Source organism: Boleophthalmus pectinirostris, unplaced genomic scaffold, assembly GCF_026225935.1.
Source record: "Boleophthalmus pectinirostris isolate CB_2022bp ecotype Guang Dong unplaced genomic scaffold, ASM2622593v1 HiC_scaffold_17, whole genome shotgun sequence".
Taxonomy (NCBI): domain Eukaryota; kingdom Metazoa; phylum Chordata; class Actinopteri; order Gobiiformes; family Gobiidae; genus Boleophthalmus; species Boleophthalmus pectinirostris.
The window spans coordinates 8,950,264-8,957,878 of record NW_026571115.1 but is presented as its reverse complement, the minus strand read 5'-3'; positions in this window follow the sequence as shown (position 1 = coordinate 8,957,878).

The window sequence follows — 7,615 nt, the reverse complement described above, 5'->3', positions numbered from 1 at the left end:
AGGGAGAGAGGGTGGGACTGGGGGGAAAGCGAGAGAGAGAGGAGGGAGAGAGAGAAAACGAGAGCAAAGAATGGGGGAAAGGGGGGGGAGAGAGAGAGAGGACAGAGAGAGAGAGAGAGAGAGAGAGAGAGAGAGAGAGAGAGAGAAGAGAGAGAGAGATTGGGGGGAAGAGGACAGAAGCAGGGTGTGATAGAAAGAGAGAAAAGAGAGAGAGAGAGGGTGGGACAGGAGGGAAATAGAGAGAGGAGAGAAAGAGATATAGGGGAGAATGGGAGAAAAAGGAGAGGGGGGGAGTATGGGACAGGAGGGGGAAGGAGAGGGGCGAGTGGAGAGGAAAGAGGAGAGAGAGAGAGAGAGAGAGAGAGAGAGAGAGAGAGAGAGGAGAGAGAGGGAGAGAGAGAGAGGGAAGAGAGACCATAGGGAGAATGAGAGAGGGGAGAGAGGATAGGGAAGGGGGGATAGGGAGAGGAAATAGGGAGAGAGGAGGGAAAGAGAGCGAGTGAGGGGCACAGGAGAGGGGGAGATTGGGAGAAGAGTGTGTGAGAGAGAGAGAGTTTGGAGAGGAGAGGAGGAGGAGAGGAGAGGGGGCATATCCGGATGAGCAGCTGATGATGTGACAACAGAGCCTGTACTTGGGGCTTTACACTGCGACTGTGAGAAACACGGAGATGACAAACAGACAAGCCCAAAGAGGCACAGGGATGAGAGAATAATGTCCGTACACCACTATTAAATTAAAGGCCCATTATGTAACTTTTCTGATGGGTGATCTACACCTGCAGATGTTACAGCTTTTCCTGCAATGTTCCACAGTGTCATTAAACAGATACATTTTGCATTTATTTAATTGCACAAGTTTTTAAAAGAATTCTTACAGTGAGCGGGGTCACCTCTCCGCAGATCTGACCTGTAACTTACCTAGATTGGCTCACCTTGTTTTCATGAAGACAGATAAGCTTAACGTGACACTGTGAATCATTTTATCAAAGCAAAGGAATACAATCTCCAAAAAAATAAAAAATAAAAAAATCAGGTAGTGGAATCTCCACCTGAAATGTGACATAAAATAAACCTGACTTATGTCAAAGCTTCACTATGCAACTTTTCTGATGAAGGGTCTGCCATGTGCTTGTCTCAGTTCATATGTTATTTTGTTTTTGTTTTGTTTCCTGGAATATTCCACCGTAACATTTACTTTTATTGCTACGAACTGCTTGAAAAACGTGGATTTGTTCTTTGAGAGGGTTTGCCTATCCACAGATCTGACTTGACCTGACCTGGCCTGGATGGCGTCGTAGTTTTTTCTTCATGGAGACAGATAAACTGTTAACGGCTGTTACTGTAAGTAGACAAGCAAGCTCCACCAGAAAAGTTACACATTTCACTTTTAACTGATTTAACTTATGATCATTATGCAAAAACAAACACAAACAAATTACATCTGTTTAAATATTATTGTAAATTATTATAGTATTTGTTTGTCATTTGTTAATTCTCCATATTAACATCGCAAACATTTTAATCTCTATGTTCAAAAGTGGTTTAATCAGGAAGAACGAATTTACTGCAGGAAAAAAACAAACAAAAACAGCTCCAGAAATTTGTAGACTGCTTTTGAACCTGTGTTATAATGCCCCCTTGTGGTACAGAAATACACGCAATGATTTAAAGTGACCTGACATAAACTAAACACCACAAACTCAGCCTGGATGTTTACTCTTTCTCCTACACTTCAGGTATTCATTTGCAAAAATACAACTGTTTACCCAACAAATACATGCCCTGTTTATCCAGATACACAAAATGAGGCTCCTTCTTTCCACGAACTCAAGCGTTCCATTCACAAATACTGCGCTGGTGTCTAAACAGGAACACACTCTGCTGCTGGGAATCCTGGGCCTGTATCACAACATGACATAACAAGGAAATATCGCAGTTTTATGCTAATATGTTTCCATAGCAACTCAGGATACTGCAGTAAATACATGTATTGTTGGTGGGAAATTATACCAGACTTAAACAAATACTTTTACACCTAAACTCAGTCTAAATCAGGTTTAAACCAGAACTAAACTAAACCTTAACCAGACTTAAACCAAAAACTTATAAGTTACACATAAAACTTCAAAATACTTCAAAGTACTTCCAAAGTATGTACAGTACTACATTTTATTGACTGAATTGTGTGTGCTGTGTCATCAAGCTCGTATCTACTATCTGCTACTATCTACTACTACTACTACTTACTACTACTACTACTAACTACTACTAACTACTACTTACTACTACTATCACTTGTACTACTACTAATACCACTACTACCACTACTACTACTACTACTTCTACTACTACTTCTACTTCTACTACTACTACTACTAACTACTACTAACTAGTACTACTACCACTACTTCTACTACTTCTACTACCACCACTACTTCTACTACTACTACTACTACTACTACAACAACAACTTGTACTACAACATCTACATTTACTACTGCTGCTACTACATTTTCTGTTTTTATAGAAGCAATAGTAGCAGTAGTAACATTAGTAGTAACAAAAGTAGTAGTATTAGTATTAGTAGTAGTATTAGTAGTAGTAGTAGTAGTAGTAGTAAAAGTTGGTGTTATAGAAATAGTAGCAATTTTAGTAGAATTTATGTAGATGTAGAAGTTGATGTTGTTATAAAAGTAGTAGCAACTGTAATAGTAGTAATAGTAGTAGTAGTAGTAGTAGTAGTAGTAGTAGTAGCAGCAGCAGTAGTAGTAGTCGTAGTAGTAGCTTTAAAATAGTAGGTACAGCAGTGATGACAATGAGAGCACACCACTCAACTTAACTCAGTCATTAACATGTAGTACATATTTTGGAAGGATACTTGGAAGTATTTTGAAGTAACAGAACATTCCCTTTACTCCAGACTTGTTTCCAGCTCTGACAGGAATGGAAAAGTCCTGTATGTGCTTTTTACAGACAGGTGCCAGGGGAGTGGGCTCAAAGCATCTTTCAACAACATGAGGTGTGTTAGTGTAGCCGCGTAGCTAATGGAACTTCACTGCTCCCAAGACGTCATTTATGTGGTAACTCGCACAGAAAAGTACAAATAAGGACATGCGATTAAAAAGGCTGTTTGTAAGACCTGGGTAAATACACAAATGGAGCAAATACTGGAGAAATACTGCTAAATGTTGTAGTAAGTAGTAAAGCGTTTAAAGGAAACTTTTCTGGTGGAGGGTCTGTCAAATGCTTTTCTTTGTGGAGGTGTTATTACTTTGTCTTTAATGTTTCATAGTATGGCATTAAACCTTTCAATCTTCATGGAGACCATACCAGTCAAAATGGTATTTTTGAGCTATAAAGTCATGTGTAATTGAATAAATGTAAGGTAGAGCTGTTTAATATCATATATGTGGCACATTCTAGGCAGAGCAATGACATCTCCATAGAAAAACACATTATGTATGTCATGAGGTGCTGACAAAAACTAAAGTGAACAATGTGATGTGTCTGTGTGGGGATCACCACCTGCTTATCTCCATGGACAAGATTTTCTTTTTTTTTTTGCCAGAAATGTTCCACAGTGTACATTACACATATCTATCTAGCAATTTGTTTAGTCCCAGAAGTTTTTTTTCCCATCCATTCATCCATCATGGTCGCGGCACAGCAGTCTAAGCAGGGACTCCCAGACCTCCTTCACAACGGACACTTCCTCCAGCTCCTCTGGGGATGTTCCCAAAGTGTTCCCAAGCCAGCCAAGAGACATTGTCCCTCCAGCGTGTCCTGGGTCTTCCCCGGGGCCTCCTTCTGGTGGTGGTACAGAACACCTCCCAGCACCCAGGAGGCATCCGGAACAGATGACCGAGCCACCTCACCTAGCTCCTCTCGACATGGAGGAGCAGTGGCTCTACTCCGAGCTCCTCCTGTGTGACTGAGCTCCTCACCATATCTCTAGGGGCACACCAAGACACTCTGCGGAGGAAACTCATTTTGGCCGCTTGTATCTTGTCCTTTAGGTCTTTACACAGAGCTCAAGACCATAGGTGGGGGTAGGATCATAGACTGACCGGTAAATCAAGAGCTTTGCCTTTCGGCTCAGACCGGACCATTGTCGTGAAGAGGGGAGTTTTTTATCTATTCAAAAATCTGATTTATGATTTAACCTGCTTGCCTCTATGGAAATATAGTCTCATGGCACACTCTGGAAAATTACAAGAAAAGCAAAAACATCTCACTGATAACCAGGTAAGATTATGGTACACATCATTGGCCCTACAAGGAAACTTGTTCTCTGCATTTGACCCATCCTTCAGTGTTACTGGGTCATTTCCTCATAAGCAGTGAACCCATTTCCAGATGTTGAGCTAGTCTTGGGTAGGAATGCACCAATCCAGTTTTTTCAGTTCTGATACAATTCCGACACTATGGATTTAGTATCTACAGATTCTCAATATCAACAGCGTGTAAAAACGGTGGATTAATTTCCTTAAAATCAAAAGAAATGACAAAACTGATCCAAATGTCTTCAAACATTCTGTCCCAACCATGAGTAAAGAGTCTTAGGGCATGTTTTGGGTTTATGGGGAAAACACACTTAGACACAAGGAGAACATGCAAACTCCACAATGGAAAAGTAGTGCAGTTTTAAATGCATGAAGTCATTAAAATATCTATATTGATGGCCTTACTGACACATTGATATCAGTATCGAGACATAAATATAGATCTTATGTAAAGACGGAGCTGCACAGCGGAAACAGCTGAAGCAAATCTCTTCCTATTCTAAACTTAAATCCCGGGAGTGAATTACAATGTTTTGCTTTGCTACCAAATCTCTGTGCATTAATAGGTGCACGCATGGCGACATTTCACTTATAGCTAATCGCGCGGGGGTCAGATACATGCCTTTCCTTTTGGAGCGGGCGATGAGAGGTCTCTGCTGTGAGTCATTGGAGCAGCTGCATCTGTTCACTACATCTCCACAATGGGGTATAATCTGACCCTTAGCCCACTATACTAACATGGGACAGCAACACATGTGTCAACGAACACCACAGGCTTCATAGGGCCAAATTGTACACACAAGCTAAAATAAGGCCGTGAACAGGGAGAGTTGTTGATAGTTGCCGTGACGAATGCCCCCGTCTATATTAAGATTGTTTATATTGGGGTGTTTGGTTGGTATGGTGAAACATGTGCCATGGTTCAACACGTGAAGCCATCTAATCCTGTGAAGGAGAGACCACTTTGATGGAGGTGGAAGTTTAAGTACTGTTTTAGCTCCAAGTATTACGAAGTAGAATGAAGTAAGTACAAGATGTGGTTAAGTGATCCAGGCCACACTGAAGCCAGCTGCAGTTCTACATGTTAATTAATCGTATATTTTATCTTACAGACTTAATAAAAGTCCTTTATAGCGCAATTTTTTGATCTGTTATCATGATGTTTCTTCATTTAAAAAAATAACCAAAGTTGTGTTTTGTTTCATTCACAGGTTTGGCACATGAACCCTGCATATTCAGGTTTTTCTCTCAAATTGAAAACACTCTGTTCCACCTTGTGACGTCATGTGGTAACACAGAAAGTGCTCCACTATGTTTTTAAACTCTATACACCTTCACTAGAATCGTTTGGATGATTTCAAACCCAAAATTACCTATCTCTTCTGAAGTAAAGGTAACTGGTAGCTGTTATTTTGCATTTTCAGTTTTGGAAATGTACCCACTAAACATTAGACGTCTTATGGACATGCAGATCGTGTCTATATTGCATCCGGTGGTCCAAGACCAATTCTGCACTACTAAATGACGTGCAAATGATGCCCATGATTTGGACGTCTAACTATGATCCCACTTGGACATCAGTATGCAGTTAAACATTTGAACAGCGGAGTAGGTGACTTTTTTGGATGTCATGGGGACGTCTAACACTGGTGCAGGAAAATGATGTTATTAATGAATACTTATTTTTAATGACAAATAGCATTCATTCAAATTATGAATAATTTTGAATATTTGTGTTTAAAGATTCATTATTAATGATTAATTTGAGTACATGATATTTTGTTATCGGTTTAATTAACAAATTTATGTATGTTTATTTATTTGGAAATGCAATTTGTTTCTATGGGCCTATGAGTTCAACCATAAAGACAATCTAAAAGGGTGGCACTGGTCAGGGGCAGTGTAGCTCAGCTGGTAGTGTGCTTGTTCACTGATCTGAAGGTTGGTGGTTTGAATCCTGCTCTCAACATAAAACATTATTAGTTGACAGTGGCACACTCTTTTCTGCATCACTATAAGGAAAAACAAACATCAATACTGGACATTCAGAAAACGTTGGAAAAGACGTCATCTGGCATCACAGTTTGCACCTGAACTGAGATTGGACATACAAAAATGACAAAAAGACATTGTTTCAACATTTCTTTGCTCATTGTGTAGACAGCCCAATAACGCACATTTACCCAAACATTTGAATGAAACAAAACACAACACCAGGTATGGTTTTGACGAGGAAACAACATTATAACATAGATTTGAAAATAGTGTAATATGGACCCTTTAATTTTGTGTGGATAATGAACTGTTTTAGGCATCACTGGAAAACCTACGACCGGTGTGATGATGTCATGGAAATCCTGAGGGCTCTGAGCACGTATTCAGTCAAAGAGGCTCTATTTGCACAGTCCACACACGCCTCTCAGCGCAGGAAGGGAGCTCCGTGATTCTGACTCACTTGTGAAATCCCACACACAAACATGAATGGGGAAGCCCTTTTCCACTGACTACCCTGCCCCCGCTCAGGTCTGGTCCAGGTCTAGTCCAGGTCTGGAATAGGTCGAGGATAAATGGTAAATAGTCACATTTTTATATAAGGCTTTTCCACCTTCAAGGTACTAAAAAAATCTAAGATAGGTCTAGTATAGGTCTAGTCTAGGTTGCAGGTCTATTCCAGGTCTGGTGCAGGGCTAGACCAGGTCTAGTCTAGGCCTGGTCTGGGTCTATGGTAAATGGTAGTCACATTTTATATAGGACTTTTCCATATTCAAAGCAGTCAAAGATCTAAGCCAGGTCTAAGACAGGTCTAGTCCAGGTCTAGGTCCAGGTCTAGTGCAGGTCTGCCCTAGGTCTAGTCCAGTTCTAGCCCCAATCTGGTTCAGGTCTGTTCCAAATCTAGTCCAGGTGTGGTGCAGGTCTAGTCCAGGTCTGGTGCAAGTTTGGCCTAGGTCTAGTCCCAGTCTGGTTCAGGTCTGTTCCAAGTCTAGTCCAGGTCTGGTGCAGGTCTGGCCTAGGTCTAATCCAAGTCTAGTCCCAGTATGGTTCAGGTCTGTTAAAAATCTAGTCCAGGTATGGTGCAGGTCTAGTCCAGGTCTGGTGCAGATGTGGCCCAGGTCTAGGCCAGGTCTAGTTCAGGTCTAGTCCAGGTCTCATGCAGGTCTAGTACCAGTCTGGTTTAAGTCTGTTACAAGTCTAGTCCAGGTCTAGTACCAGTCTGGTTTAAGTCTGTTACAAGTCTAGTCCAGGTCTAGTCCAAGTCTGGTCTAGGTCTATGGTAAATGGTAGATAGTCACTTTTTTTTTTAAGAGCTTTTCCACCTTCAAGGCACTCAAAGC